The sequence below is a fragment of the Spermophilus citellus genome (assembly GCF_964194105.1).
Source record: "Spermophilus citellus genome assembly, chromosome: 2".
Lineage (NCBI taxonomy): Eukaryota > Metazoa > Chordata > Mammalia > Rodentia > Sciuridae > Spermophilus > Spermophilus citellus.
The window spans coordinates 66,542,930-66,559,980 of NC_138183.1; the positions used below are offsets into that span (position 1 = coordinate 66,542,930).

The 17,051-nt window shown below is 39.3% G+C and overlaps 1 pseudogene across 1 annotated transcript; it reads left to right on the forward strand.

The window, feature by feature from the left end:
- Positions 1-2,436: 2,436 nt before the first annotated feature.
- On the forward strand, positions 2,437-3,085 carry LOC308641292 (PEST proteolytic signal-containing nuclear protein-like; annotated as a pseudogene). The gene has a single exon. The product of its transcript is annotated as a PEST proteolytic signal-containing nuclear protein-like (transcript).
- The last annotated feature ends 13,966 nt before the right edge of the window (positions 3,086-17,051 follow it).

The following is a 17,051-nucleotide window of genomic DNA, read 5'->3' on the forward strand; positions in this document are numbered from 1 at the left end:
AGTTTCAGGATAGCAAGGAACACAGAGCCCAAAGTTGATCACCAGCCCTTTCTATCTATTGGCTTTGGAAGAGTGGGTAGAATAGAAGTGGCCATAGAGGGTTTTGCTTTTAACAGCCATTTCTTCAGAGAAGCAATGTTGTACTGACACACTTTGCAACTTTTGGAGTAGAAATACCTGGCAGTGATGGCATCCAATTAGAAGGCATGATACTGAGGCAGTGTCAATAGGCCTGTCCTTCTTTGCATTTCAGCAGCAAAATTAAATATCAGAAGAATGCACATAGAGAGCTTTCTTGTATTATATGAAAGCATTACCATTAACTGTTCTATTTATGGGGAGATGTGAAAGGTATCTGTCAAAAGGGTGCACACCTTTTTGCACATATGGTGCAAATGGTTCAGTAGTCACAATTTGAAAATCTCATGTTTTTTTTTTCTCTCAGATAAATAAAAATCATTGATTTCCAGTGTTAGGAAATATTTTTAAGCCTTTATATTGGTTAGCTTTCTATTGTTATAATACCTGAGACAATTAACTTATGAGAAAAGGTTTATGTTGACTGAAAGTGTTGGAGGTTTTAGTCCACAACTGGTTGGCCCTCTTGCTTTGTGCCTGATGGGAGCACATGGTAGAACAAAACCATTCACCTTATGACCAGGGAGGAAGAGAGAGGAAGAGGAAGGCCAGGGTCCCACAATCCCCTCTCAGGGCATGCTCCTGATGACGTAGGCCCCATTTCTTTAAGGTGTTACCACTTCCCAATAAGGGACCAACCATACATGGGTATTTGGAGGACATTTAAGATTCAAGCTCTATCAGACTCTAAAAGGAGAATTTCACCATGTTTTGCATAATGTTTATATAATTCAAATTGATTCTTGGTGTCAATTGAATAGTTCTAAAATATATGTAGCTTCAACAGTTTGTCATTCCAGATGCTGGTTGTGGAATACTGTATTAGAATCACATGAAAAAAAAATTTTAAAAACCTTCCCACAATATTCACAATATTCCCAGATTCTTATTAAACAGTTAAGTGGGTCCTGAAAATCTTCAACTTCCTTAGGTGATTTTGAAATACAGTCAGCTGTCTGAGGCCAGGAAACTGTTAACTGCTCCTGCTCCATGTTTAATGCAGAATGTGACCAATGATGCCTGAGAATGATATTGTGTGTCCCTGGGCTCATTATGGTGCCAGGAATGCCCGGTTTCATGTGAGAAAGCATCATTGAAGGATGTGTCAATCACAGAACCATGTGTTTCCATGGCTTGGTACTTAGGAAACATGGATACCACTTACCTGGGGGTGATGCCTAGTTCTGAGATGTGGCATTTGATCATCTGATTTGTGTTTATCTTTCTCATATAGTTCTGTCTTCTAGACATTGATGCACGGTCTTACATTACTGACCTCTCCAAGTGGCATTCACTCAGGTGGATAGAAATATCAGCCACCATCCCTGTCCCTGAGAATTCTCTCTCCATTAAGCTAGGGAAGGATTGTGGGGTTCCTACCAATGCATGGGGTAATACCTGCCACAGTAGTGGGAAGTGGAAGGAATGTGGGTGAAATGTGGATAAGAGCATAAGATTCCTTCAAGGGCTAGATGAATGATCATAACTGTTGCATCTTCCTTAATTCTCTACTCTATTTTAGGTGACTCTAGAATAATCATCTATTTAAGCAGATCTGGATTCCTCTAAGCAAATTCTGCTTGCAACAAGACTTTCTTCTTTTGGTCACCAGACATTCCCCCAAATTAGTTAAATCCAGAAGGTCCTAAATTTGAGGCAACTTTTTACAGTGTAGTAATTAGAATTTAGTGCAAGTGCCACATGATTTTTATTTTGTTTTATTTTTATTGTGCATGGGTGACCTTCCCCACGAGTCTTCAGCTACTCTCCATTAGGTATGGGGCAGCCTGTGATAACAGGATGTGTCCTTCAACAGGGGGTGATGAACTTGCTGGAAGCCAAGGGACAGGAAGTCCCTTTTCTAACCAAGTCCTATTCTTAATTCCACTGACCAAAACATCTCATAGTAGGCACTCCATAAGGCTTTCTCCCTCATGTCCACTGTTATCAGTGTATTTTAGGGGTTCAGTCACAGTCAGGATAGTAAATGATATCCTTTCCCTAAAGTTGTCCACATCATTTGCAGGTAGAGTAGAAAATGAAAACGCAGGGCCATTTGTTCAAAAGGGAAAGAGTGCCTCAGTCCTCAAGGGACTAGGGTTGTGGCTCGGCAGTAGAGTGCTTGCCTACCATGTGCAAGGCACGGGGTTCGATCCTCAGCACCACATAAATAAATAAATAAATAAAGGTATAAAAAAAGATATTCAAATATAAATATAAACACTTTTATTTCTTCCAGAATCTCTTTCTCAACTTGTCATGGTATTTAAAATTTGCTGAGAGGAGGGCGAGGCAGGAAAAATGGCGGATGGGAAGGCAGGAGAGGAGAAGCCTGAAAAGCCGAAACAAGTTGGAGCCACCGGAGTAATGGAGGGGAAAGTTCCAGTCGCAGCTGAAGAAGAAGCTGCAGACCTCCCAACAAAGTCTGCAAAGATCTCCAAGATTGGATTTGCCATAGGTGGTCAGACAACAAAGAAAGCATCAGCCATATCATCAAACTTGGATCAAGTAAGCCTGAAGAAACTGTTCCAACTCTTGCTCCAAAAACCCTTTCAGTAGCAGCAGCTTTTAATGAACATGGAGATAGTGAACCAGAGGAAATGCCTCCAGGAGCAAAGATGAGGATGTAGAACATTGGAAGGGATACACCAATGTCAGCTGGACTAAACTCTTTCAATAAAGGAAAGCATGGGTTTTCTGATAACCAGAAGCAAAGGGAATGAAATATAAAATCTCATCTTGGAAATGTCCATGACCAAGACAATTAAATGATGTGTTTTGAAATTGGGGTGAAGGGTGGGTGTGAAGTTAAAAGGAACAGTTTCCTTTATTAAAGAATGGTATAAGACTATCTTTGGAGCCGCTTTTTGTTTGTTTCTTTGTTTTTGTTTTGTTTTGTTTTTAAGATTGAGTGGTACACTAATAAATGAGAGTTTGAAATTAGAGGTAATTTATGTTTTACATACAGATTTCAAGACATTTGCTAATTTTGTAGTTTCATGTGATTAGTTTCCAAAGGTTACAGATAATAAAGAAATCAGAAATGGTACCTTTTCAAGAACTGCATATTTTTTTAGGCACAACTATTAGCACATTAAGAAGGAAACAAAAAGTTACTATCTTTTTAAAACTGCAAACAGTTACTCTCCTAACTTAACTCCCTCATTACCTAAACTGTCTGGATCCCAGGAACAGCCTTATGGAGAGAAGGGAGTGTTGTACTGAGAGGAAAATGTTACTGGAGTATTGACTGATGATAAATTTAGATAAAATTAAAATACAGCTTTTTTTCCTTATGGGCATTTGTTTTGTTTCAAGTCATCATATACTAGGTATTGGCATTGCTATCAATGGATACAAACGCTTAGGACTTAAAAATGTTTTTATTTCTTTTTAAATTTTTATGTGAAGTATCGAGTATTTGAAATAGCCCACACACCTTAATGGGTCTTGTCTACCTTCATTAGTCTTCAAAGAACAACCATTTACTACCAAAGTAAATCAGTATTCTGAATGTGTTTCTCTTGGTTTTTGTTCATAACTAGTTCCTGTAAGCATTTCCACCAGAACTTGAGGCAAATCATAAGGAAGCTGTTTCTTTTAAAATACAAACCACCACCAAAAATTTAAATGTATATAATACTTAAGCATTTGGCTGGTTTTTATTTTTTAAAATGCATAAACACCAAAAAAAGGAGAAATTTAACATTGTATGAAGACAACATGAGAAGATGCACTTTCTGTAACTTTGTCTAATCATTTAAGTTACTAACTTGTTAAACCCAATTTAAATTGAACTCACTGCAAGATTTATTATTAGTACAATTCTATGGTTTATTTGAAATATATACACACACACACACACACACACACACACACACACACACACATATATTACACTTACTGACCACTGACCAGTGTCTTCTCAAAAGCACATTTAAGGTACTAAAAATAGAAGGAAAGAAAATGCATCTTCAATCACATTTTATGAAATCTCCCACCACATATACTGTTAAGATTTGTGTATCATAGGGTGTTTGTTTTGTATTTTTGTATTGTATATGGACATTATTTTTTAATGTGACAATTAAACACACCTTTAAAAGAATAGTCACAGACAACAAAAATATGGTAATATGATTTCCTTGAAAACTCCTACAATGTTAAATTTGGAGGAAGCTTCAAAGTATTTTATTGGTGGTAATTAACTCACTGAACTCTTTTAATTGGTAATAATTCCAGAGAAGCAGCCTGTATATATTTCTAACTCTTGTTCACTTGCAATGAAGTTTAGAAAGAGCCCCAAGTAAAACAATGGAAATGTATATACAACTATTAGTTCTTAACATGACTTAATTATATCAAGAAACATGAATTTAACTTACTTTTATGTAGGCAAACTATCCATTTTGTCCATTTTACTGTTTGTTAAGATAACATCCCTCTCCTACATATTCTTTTCTTGACCCAAATGAAATATTAACCTAAGGTCAAGATGAAGAGAGAGAAACGACTGAGATGAATGTCTTTACTAAAATACCAATAAATTTTGTCAAACTAAAAAAAATAAAATAAAATTTGCTATGTATACCATTCTCAGTAAAATTTTGAATCTTTACAATGTATAATGCCATAATTTTTAATATTTAAATTAAAAACATTTTTCATTGTTAGATAACATTATATGATTTTATTGTGTATATCATGATGCCTTGAAGTCTGTACAAATTATGGAATGTTTAAGCCTAGCTAACAAATGCATTTTTGTGGTGAGAATATATAACATGCACTCTCTTTATGTTTTTCAAAAATATAATTAACCAAGGTCAAAAGGCAGAAAGAGTGAGGGGAATCATGAGACAGAGGCTTTATTGTGGTTTTCAAGAGAAGGAACCAGAAAGGCAGGACTAGAAGCTGAGTTTACCTACAATTATATAATTTTAATTGTTTTGGTGGGCCCTGAGCTATAAGGATATTCCCTAGTTGTCCAATACTTGTTCCTGGGATGGTTAAGGCAGACAAATATTGCCTCCCAAAGTGCAAAAAAAAAAAAAAATGGGTGGTGATTTGGAGCATTGGCTCTGGATTGGCTGGATTGCAGAACAAAGGCATGCTCATAGACAAGTTGTTTGCTGAATCTGGGAATTAGCTAACTACGGAAAGGACAGCCCCTGGCTCACAAGGCCTCAAGATGTCAAAGCATCACAAAATATAGAAAATATAAACAAATATGATAAATGCAACTTACATAATAAAAATTCAAAACGCTATTAGAAATTTCAAGATAACAACAGCAGAACATTCAATCTAGCACACTTCTGAGTGCAGGGCTGTGTGCAATTGCAATTGGTATGTCTGTGAAGCTGGTTAAGTCTCTTCCCTTGTGAATTTTTTCTAGGTTAATCTCTCCTCCCTCAGCACACTTTAGCCTCTCTTCACAGTGCAAGCAGAATTGATCAAACAGTACAGAGTCACATCTTCAAAATATCAGGGATCTCACAGGAGGGAAATGGACAAAGCCCAGAACCAAGTCTATCTATAGAGGCTGGACCTGAAGGGGACTGAAAAAGACTTAGGTACAGTAATGGCCAGAGAAGGCATAAACAGGCAGAGCTGGGCATCCAAGGCAGAGGTGACAGGAGGAAACAGTTCAGTTCTGCATGCATTTACTATGTGTTAAACAGAGGATTTACATAGGCCCTGTATCTTTAAAGTGAAGGGCTAAGTCCTTATGGGAACTTAAGCCAGGCAAAGGATTCAAAATTCATTTTGTAGGAGATGGAGAACCTCTGAAAAACCTTGAGAGAGGTAACATAGTCTGATTTCTGTTTTGGAAAGATGACTTTAGCCAAAGTATAGTAGTGGGCAGTGGGAGAGATGAAGCAATGGGCAGAGGTGAGTTGGAAGGCTATAACAATAGCAGAATATAGCAGGTCCTTATGAAAGATGAGCAAAAAGGGGCACACCTTGGGAGTGGTAGGGGTCTCCACAGGCAAGTCCAGGAGGGGAAAAGCATTAGAACTGTTGGGTCAGGATTAAAGAATTATCATACATGAAGAGGAGGGGCCTGGGCTTAGGACTGAGGAAGCAACTAGTAGAAAAATTGGGGTCGATCTGGGGGACAACTCAAGAAGGTCTGACTCAACAATGCCTAGTTCTAGACAGTGCACTACAGCCACTTAAATGCCTCCTGTCCCTGACAGTGAGGATTTGTCCTGAGCATTCACTGAATCAGTAGGTGGAAGTGTTCTGTTTCCTCTTAGCCAAGCCTGGGAACCAGGCCTGAACAAAAGGTTCATGCATGGATTTTTTTTCCAGAACCAAAATATTTTATTTTTGCTTATTACAGAAATCTGAATTTTAGACATGCTAGATGAGGTAATATGAAAAATCCAAGGAAGGCATAATGCTGCACATTCTGGGTCTCTATTAACATTTGGGGATGAACACTTTCAGTATTTCATCTTTGCAAATTTTCCCCTTAACTTAAAAAACTGAGAGTCATTTATATTAGCTTAGAGAGGCTCTTTATTTTTTGAGCTTTCACAAATTTGTATTTCTTATATGATTATATGTGTTTCTCTTGGGTCCCCCTCTCCAGAGATAGAACAAGGTCTGCTGTGTTCTTTTGAATTCCCCAGAGCATTCTCAGCCATTCTCTCTTGGTCTCTCTGAAGTCTTCCTGAAATGATAAGTGTTGTTGACCAGTGGACTAGGTATCTTAGGATATGCACATGGAGGAGGGTTAAAATTCACACTTCAATTGAAGGAAATACACAATATAATAATACATTCAGTATAATTAATTAAATACAAAAAATTTAAATGTTTTGTATATTATTAAAAAATCAAATATATATTACATATTAAATACACATATATTAAATATTGTGTATTTAACATTTCAAATATCTGTTATTATACAGGCCCATCCCTTCTGTCCTTTCACATAATCCACAATTTGAGATCCATCAGCATCCAGAGGAAAAGAGACTGTGACCAAAGAAAAATCCCTCAAGATGTTGATAATTTGGAATAATGAACCAAAGTGAACCAGATCTAAAGAGAATTACCTAAGAGACATAAAGCCCCATATTTATATTTGAAAATCTAACAAACACCATAGAAGTAGCACATAACACTGGGATATCCGTGTGGCGACAAACATGGTGCATAGCAAAGGACTAGAAGAAAAGGGCTACTCCTGGCAGAGATGTCTTTAGGGGTGATGCTTTCACTCATCTGAAGCCTGTTATGGGGGAGAGGAGACTCTGGCTGATACAGAAGCCCATGGAAATAGGAACTTTAGGGTAACTGCAATGTGCTGTTGATTGCTATTTTCCTTTCAGTCTCCAATTCTTTTCACTCTCTATCCATTCATGTTCTCCTGCAATTTCCTTTTAGTTGTTTTGGGGCCATGAACATAGGACTTTGTTAGATAAACCCTATTTTAATCTGGCTCATGGTTCCAACTTGTCAGTGTCCTTTGGGATTCTGATTTGGCTAGTGAGCCTCTAAGACAACTTTTCTAGTCTCTCTCTCTCTCTCTCTCTCTCTCTCTCTATCTATATATCTATCTATCTATCTATCTATCTATATATATATATATATACACACACATATATTTAATATATAATAATTACTATATGTTTTATATTTAAATTATACATTTAAATTATATATAATGTATATAATAATTGCTATATACATATGCAATTATTATATTGTATTCCTCTATGTACAGATGAGAAATGGAGGATTAAGAAGGACATCTGCGAGAAGATGGCGGCGAAGGAAGTGCATCACCCCAGTGCGCCGCGTCACTGTGCGGGAGAAAGACGATGTGAAACAGCTGAAGGCTATCCTGTTGGGAATTTCCAGTGAAATTGAGGTGCTCCAGAATCTAGTGGACGGATTTCCATCGCGCGAGGTTCGATTTCTCCGCACGGAGGGTCGCATTGCCTGATCTGCGGACCGCCCCGCAGCTGGAGTCTGCGGCGCGCGCTGGGAAGCGGCGAGGTGCCGGAGCGGGAGTGCAGCAATGCGGATTCTGGGGGCTCCTGCCAGTGGTGCAATGGCCATGCTTAGTGCTGAGTTCCGGCTTTGAGACAGAGGAGAGAAGCGGTCCAGTTCGATTCTCGACACCGGTCAGACCACGGAGGAGGACAGCAGCCGCCATCTTGGAGAGCTGATGTAATCATCCCTGTTTTCTACATTCAGCTACGGAATGTAGCTCATTCAGCTACGGAACAGGTGATTTCAGGCTGGTATATGCAGACAGATCGCTCAGGCTCGGGGCTGGAGAACCTGTGGAGAATACTCCTTGGGGCTTGCTCCTGGCAAGGCGTGCACTGGGCTCTGAGCGGCCGGATTCTGGTTCCCCGGGCTGCTTTGGCCCAGGGCTGGGGAACCTGCGGAGACTGTGTGTTGAGTGGAACGTGCGCTGAGCTCGGGGCGGCTGGGCTCTGACTCCCGGAACAGTTTTGGCCCGGGGCTGGGGAGCCCACGGGGACTGCGTCTTTGAGCCTGCTCCCAGGGGAGCGTGCACCCAGCTCGGAGAGCTTGGAGCGGCCGGGCTCTGGCTCCCGGGGCAGCTTTGGCCTGGGGCTGGGGAACCCGCGGGGGTCGCTCCTTGGAGCCTGCTCCTAGCGAAGCGTGGCCAGGATCGGAGAGGCCGGGTTCTGGCTCCCGAAGCTGCTTTGGCCCAGGGCTGGGGAACCTGCGGTGACTGCTTCTCGGTCCGGGTCCTGCTGGGTGCTGTGGGGGCCAGGGGGGCAGAGTGGAGCTGCCACCTGCGCCCAGAGCAGGCCAAGTGACCCGCCGGCATGGTATCACAACACCCCAACTGCAGCTGGGGCCGAAGAGAGTAGCCGCCCACGCCTAGAACAGGACCAGCGACCCGACGGCGCGGTAGCCAAGTCACCCCATTTGGAGTAGGGGCTGTGCAGAGCCGCTGTCTGAGCCTGCAAGGTAGGCAGACCTGCGACCCACTGGCAGGACAGGCCCGGTAGCCTGCCAGCGTGGTGAACAAGTAGCACCGAGGCAGTCACGTCACACTGGTTGGAGTGGGGGTGGAGCAGAGCCGCCGCCCGTGTCTGGAAAAGACCCAGCGACCCGTTGGAGAGGCAGTCAGGTACCCCCACTGGGAGTGGGGGCTGAGCAGAATTGCCGCCGGAGCCCGCAAGGTAGGCAGACCTGCGACCCACTAGCGGAACAGGCCTAGAGGCCTGCCAGCGTGGTAGACACGTCACACCAATTGGAGTAGGGGCCGAGCAGAGCCACCACCCACATCCAGATCAGGACCAACGACCCGAGGGCGTGGTAGTTACGTCACCACAATTGGAGTGGGGGCAGAGCAGAGCCGCCACCCGCGCCCGCAGGGTGGGGAGACCTGCGACCGACCAGCGTGGTAGACAGATCACCCTAATTAGAGGAGGAGCACAGCCACTACCCGCCCTGCAAGGGAGATTTCCCAACTATACAAGAGCAATATAAATAAATAGGGGGAAAATTTCAAAAACACAACAGTTTCACCAAGCAGAAAGAAACGCGAGCAGTATGAAAAGACAAGGAAAGAAAGGACCACAAGCAATGCAGGTCAACTCAACTTTAGAAGAGGTAATAGCTGCAACAGATGGAATGTCAGATAAAGAGTTCAGGATATACATGCTTCAGATGATCTGGAGTCTCAAGGAAGACATGAGACAGCAAAATCAGACAATGAAAGATCACTTTGACAAGGAACTACATAAACAAATCCAGGAAGTAAAAGATCAATTTCACAGGGAGATAGAGGTAATAAAAAACAAACAAATAGAAATCCTAGAAATGCAGGAAGCAATAAACCAACTTAAAAACTCAATTGAGAACACTACCAGCAGAGTAGATCACTTAGAAGATAGAACATCAGACAATGAAGACAAAGTATTTCAACTTGAAAAGAACATAGACAGCTCAGCAAGTCTGCTAAGAAACCATGAGCAGAACATCCAAGAAATATGGGATAACATTAAAAGACCAAACTTAAGAGTCATTGGGATACAGGAAGGCACAGAGCTCCAAACCAAAGGAATAAACAATCTATTCAATGAAATAATACGAGAAAACTTCCCAGACTTGAAGAATGAAACAGAATCCCAAATCCTAGAAGCCTACAGGACGCCGAGTGTGCAAAATCATAAGAGATACACACCTAGACACATTATAATGAAGATGTCCAACATACAGAATAAGGAGAGAATTTTAAAAGCTACAAGAGAAAGGAAGCAGATTACATTTAGGGGTAAACCAATCAGGATAACAGCTGATCTCTCAACACAGACTCTGAAAGCTAGAAGATCCTGGAATAACATATTTCAAACACTGAAAGAAAATGGGTTCCAGCCAAGAATCGTGTATCCGGTGAAATTAAGCTTCAGGATGGAAGATGAAATTAAAACCTTCCACGATAAACAAAAGTTAAAAGAATTTGCAGCTAGAAAACCATCTCTCCAAAAAATCCTTGGCAAAACATTACAGGAAGAGGAAATGGAAAATAACAATGAAAACCAACAGTGGGAGGTAGGACAGTAAAGGGGGGAAAATAATCAAAGAGGAAAACAAACCATATTCAGTAACATAAATAAACAAATATGGCTGGAAGGATAACCCACATCTCAATAATAACCCTAAATGTTAATGGCTTAAACTCAGCAATTAAGATACACAGGCTAGTAGAATGGATCACAAAACATGACCCAACAATATGCTGCCTACAGGAGATGCATTTGATAGGAAAAGACATACATAGACTGAAGGTGAAAGGTTGGGAAAAATCATATCACTCATATGGACTTCGGAAACAAGCAGGAGTGTCCATACTCTTATCAAATAAAATAGATTTCAAGCCAAAGTTAATCAAAAGGGATAAAGAGGGACACTACATACTGCTCAAGGGAACCATACACCAACAAGACATAACAATCATAAATATATATGCCCCAAACAATGGTGCAGCTATGTTCATCAAACAAACTCTTCTCAAGTTCAAGAGTCTAATAGACCACCATACAATAATCATGGGAGACTTCAACACACCTCTCTCACCACTGGACAGATCTTCCAAACAAAAGTTGAATAAGGAAACTATAGAACTCAATAACACAATTAACAACCTAGACTTAATTGACATATATAGAATATACCACCCAACATCAAGTAGTTACACTTTTTTCTCAGCAGCACATGGATCCTTCTCAAAAATAGATCATATATTATGTCACAGGGCAACTCTTAGACAATATAAAGGAGTAGAGATAATACCATGCATCCTATTTGATCATAATGGAATGAAACTGAAAATCAACGATAAAAGAAGGAAGGGAAAATCATGCATCACTTGGAGAATGAACAATAGGTTACTGAATGATCAATGGGTTATAGAAGACATTAAGGAGGAAATTTAAAAATTCTTAGAGATAAATGAAAACACAGACACAACATATTGGAATCTATGGGACACATTGAAAGCAGTTCTAAGAGGAAAATTCATTGCTTGGAGTTCATTCCTTAAAAAAAGAAAAAACCAACAAATAAATGATCTCATACTTCATCTCAAAATCCTAGAAAAAGAAGAGCAAAACAACAGCAAAAGAAGTAGAAGGCAAGAAATAATTAAAATCAGAGCTGAAATTAATGAAATCGAAACAAAAGAAACAATTGAAAAAATTGATAAAACTAAAAGTTGGTTCTTTGAAAAAATAAATAAAATCGACAGACCCTTAGCCATGCTAACGAAGAGAAGAAGAGAGAGAACCCAAATTACTAGCATACGGGATGAAAAAGGCAATATCACAACAGACACTTCAGAAATACAGAAGATAATCAGAAATTATTTTGAATCCTTATACTCCAATAAAATAGAAGATAGTGAAGGCATAGATAAATTTCTTAAATCATATGATCTGCCCAGATTGAGTCAGGAGGATATAGACAACCTAAACAGACCAATAACAACAGAGGAAATAGAAGAAACCATCAAAAGACTACCAACTAAGAAAAGCCTAGGACCGGATGGGTATACAGCAGAGTTTTACAAAACCTTTAAAGAGGAACTAACACCAATACTTTTCAAGCTATTTCAGGAAATAGAAAAAGAGGGAGAACTTCCAAATACATTCTATGAGGCCAACATCACCCTGATGCCTAAACCAGACAGAGACACTTCAAAGAAAGAAAACTACAGACCAATATCTCTAATGAACCTAGATACAAAAATCCTCAATAAAATTCTGGCAAATTGGATTCAAAAACATATCAAAAAAAATTATACACCATGATCAAGTAGGATTCATCCCTGGGATGCAAGGATGGTTCAATATACGGAAATCAATAAATGTTATTCACCACATCAATAGACTTAAAAATAAGAACCATATGATCATCTCGATAGATGCAGAAAAAGCATTCGACAAAGTACAGCATCCCTTTATGTTCAAAACTCTAGAAAAATTAGGGATAACAGGATCATACCTCAACATTGTAAAAGCAATCTATGATAAGCCACAGGCCCGCATCATTCTGAATGAAGAAAAATTGAAGGAATTCCCTCTAAGATCTGGTACAAGACAGGGATGCCCTTTCTCACCACTTCTGTTCAACATAGTCCTCAAAACACTGGCCAGAGCAATTAGACAGACGAAATAAATTAAAGGCATAAAAATAGGAAAAGAAGAACTTAAATTATCACTATTTGCAGATGACATGATTCTATACCTAGCAGACCCAAAAGGGTCTACAAAGAAACTATTAGAGCTAATAAATGAATTCAGCAAAGTGGCAGGATATAAAATCAACACGCATAAATCAAATGCATCCTGTATATCAGCGACAAATCCTCTGAAACGGAAATGAGGACAACTACTCCATTCACAATATCCCCCAAAAAAATAAAATACTTGGGAATCAACCTAACAAAAGAGGTGAAAGACTTATACAATGAAAACTACAGAACCCTAAAGAGAGATATAGAAGAAGACCTCAGAAGATGGAAAAATATACCCTGTTCATGGATAGGCAGAACTAACATCATCAAAATGGCGATATTACCAAAAGTTCTCTATAAGTTCAATGCAATGCCAATCAAAATCCCAACAGCATTTCTTGTAGAAATAGATAAAACAATCATGAAATCCATATGGAATAATAAAAGACCCAGAATAGCAAAAACAATGCTAAGCAGGAAGTGTGAATCAGGCGGTATAGCGATACCAGACTTCAAACTATACTACAGAGCAATAGTAACAAAAACAGCATGGTACTGGTACCAAAACAGGCAGGTGGACCAATGGTACAGAATAGAGGACACAGTAACCAATCCACAAAACTACAACTATCTTATATTTGATAAAGGGGCTAAAAGCATGCAATGGAGGAAAGATAGCATCTTCAACAAATGGTGCTGGGAAAACTGGAAATCCATTTGCATCAAAATGAAACTGAATCCCTTTCTCTCGCCATGCACAAAAGTTAACTCAAAATGGATCAAGGAGCTTGATATCAAATCAGGGACTCTGTGCCTGATAGAAGAAAAAGTTGGCTATGATCTACATACTGTGGGGTCGGGCTCCAAATTCCTCAATAGGACACCCATAGTGCAAGAGTTAACAACTAGAATCAACAAATGGGACTTACTCAAACTAAAAAGCTTTCTCTCAGCAAAAGAAACAATAAGAGAGATAAACAGGGAGCCTACTCCTGGGAACAAATCTTTACTCCACACACTTCAGATAGAGCCCTAATATCCAGAGTATACAAAGAACTCAAAAAATTAGACAATAAGATAACAAATAACCCAATCAACAAATGGACCAAGGACCTGAACAGACATTTCTCAGAGGAGGGCATACAATCAATCAACAAGCACATGAAAAAAATGCTCACCATCTCTAGCAGTCAGAGATATGCAAATCAAAACCACCCTAAGATACCATCTCACTCTAGTAAGATTGGCAGCCATTATGAAGTCCAACAACAACAAGTGCTGGCGAGGATGCGGGGAAAAGGGTACACTTGTTCATTGTTGGTGGGACTGCAAATTGGTGTAGCCAATTTGGAAAGCAGTATGGAGATTTCTTGGAAATCTGCGAATGGAACCACCATTTGACCCAGCTATTCCCCTTCTCGGTCTATTCCCTAAAGACCTAATAAGAGCATGCTACAGGGACACTGCTACATCGATGTTCATAGCAGCACAATTCACGATAGCAAGATTGTGGAACCAACCTAGATGCCCTTCAATAGATGAATGGATAAAAAATGTGGCATTTATACACAATGGAGTATTACTCTGCATTAAAAAATGACAAAATCATAGAATTTGGAGGGAAATGGATGGCATTAGAGCAGATTATGCTAAGTGAAGCTAGCCAATCCTTAAAAAACTAATGCCAAATGACTTCTTTGATATAAGGGGAGTAACCAAGGACAGGGTAGGGATGAAGAGCTTGAGAAGAAGATTAACATTAAACAGGGATGAGAGGTGGGAGGGAAAGGGAGTGAGAAGGGAAATCGCATGGAAATAGAAGGTGATCCTCAGGGTTATACAAAATTACATATAAGAGGAAAGGAGGGGTAAGAGAAGAATAATACAAGTGGAAGAAATGATTTACAGTAGAGGGGGTAGAGAGAGAAAAGGGGAGGGGAGGGGAGGGGAAGGGGATTAGTAGAGAATAGGATAGACAGCAGAATACATCAGACACTAGAATTGCAATATGTAAATCAATGGAAGTGTAACTGATGTGATACAGCAATCTGTATACGGGGTAAAAATGGGAGTTCATAACCCACTTGAATCAAACTGTGAAATATGATATATTAAGAACTATGTAATGTTTTGAACCACCAACAATAAAAAAAAGGACATCTGCTAATAAAAAAAAAGACAAAAAAAAAAAAAAAGGATATCTGCTTCTAAAGACCTTGCAGTTAGGGTCTATCAGTACCAGGACTACCCCTGGGTCTTCTGGTTCTGAGGCAAATGTTCTTTACATTCTGCCATACTCACTGAAGACATGTATGAGCTGATGGTAAAACCTATAGGTAGAAATCCCAGAAGCAACATAACAAAGATCTGCCTCTGAGCAGTGCTTTTGCAGACATTTTTCAATCAACTCTTCCTACAGCACTACAGTTGATATTATTGTTTTCATTTTACAGATGAGAGGCCTAGGAAAGTTAAGTATTTTTCTTCAAGGTCAGAGAACAGACTGGGTGCTGCATGCCAGTTTTTGCACAAAACAATCATGTGGGGAATATATCTTCCCTTCCTGGGGCTCTTATAATGTTTTGGAGGATACTTTCTTAGAACACCTAGAAGGGTAGTTGAACAATCCATCAGGCATTATTAAAGTGGAAGGACCTCAAGTTCTAGTGGGTGAAGTACTAGAGACCCTTTTCTTACACTTTATTTTATTTATTTATTTTTTATGTGATGCTGAGGTTTGAACTCAGTGCTTCACAAGTGCTAGGCAAGCACTCTACCACTAAGCCACAACCCCAGCCCATAGAGACTCTTAACTTATGAAAATTCCAAGATGAAGCTGATTTCCAAAGAGATTCAAAACAAGAAAACATGTAAGCAACATTTGGGATCTGATTGGAATTCTGAGCCTGGTTCTCTACATTTAGAAATAGAAAAGTAAAGAGAATTTTTAGTAAAAAAGAAAAAACATACTTTTGGGCATTATTTGTTCTGTTTAATTAGGCTCTTGGCTAACACAAACAAGATTTTAATTATTCTAAATGAAAAGCTTTGAAGAGATTTTAATGCAGAACAAAATCATCACCTTGCTTCAAGTATAAACCAGGAAGTTCATGGAGACTCTTTGAATTAGAACAATAGAATTTGCGATCTAGAGGGGTCCTTCAGATCCTGTCTAGTCCATGCTTCCCTCCTCTTTTTCTAAAGATGAAGAAATAAGGTTCTAAAACATAAAATAACTTTACCAAAGTCATCCATCTGGTTTGGACCACTCTTTAGTGCTTGCCTAAAAAATAGGTCTTCTGAACTCTTTACCCAGATCTCTCTCTGTTCTCCACCTCGTGATGTTCTGTTGTCTTCTGGCTGGAAAAGCTCACTAATAAGAACTTTCCAGGATGACTTAAGTTATTTTTATTGGAGAATATCAAGAACATAAAAAAAAATTTCAAATGTAAGAATAAAAAACATTACCTAAAATCTGACATAAATTATTTTATGATGATTCACTCAGAATAGCCACATCATATGATGCCTTCATTGACATGAATAAGCAAGAATTGACACTGGTTAACTTGTGCTACCTCATCATCCAGTCAAAGTCCATGGACTTTTGAAATTATACTTCATTGTTAATTCAAAATGTCTTTGAACTTCACTTTCCTGACTACAAATTGAAGAGAATAAAATTTCCCTTCATTGTATTCAATGAAGATGAAATAACAGATGTACCAGGACCTAGCCTAATACCTGGCCTATATTTCACATAGAATAAATGTCACTTTTTTATTATTTTAGAATTTGCTACTTCTTTAAATGCATCCTCTGAATAAACATCTGCTATCCCTGTGTTGTGTGCAGAGGATAAAGAAGTGAATGATAGCCATAATATCTGCATTCAAAGAGAATTTTTTATGGGAAATATTCACATTAAGCAGTTTTAATTGAATGTTATGAATAATTAGGTAAGAAAATTCAGGGTGCTAAAACAGGACAAAGGAGGAGGGCTAGTTTGGGGGATCAAGGAAGACCTCTGTGGTGGTAGTATCTAATTTAAATCCTAAAGATGCATAAGACTTACCCAAATGAGAGGGAGAAAACAGAGAAGGGAAGTAACAATCATTTCAAACTAAGGGAGCGAGTGAGTGTGCAAATACTGAAGGGAAAGTGTTTAAGA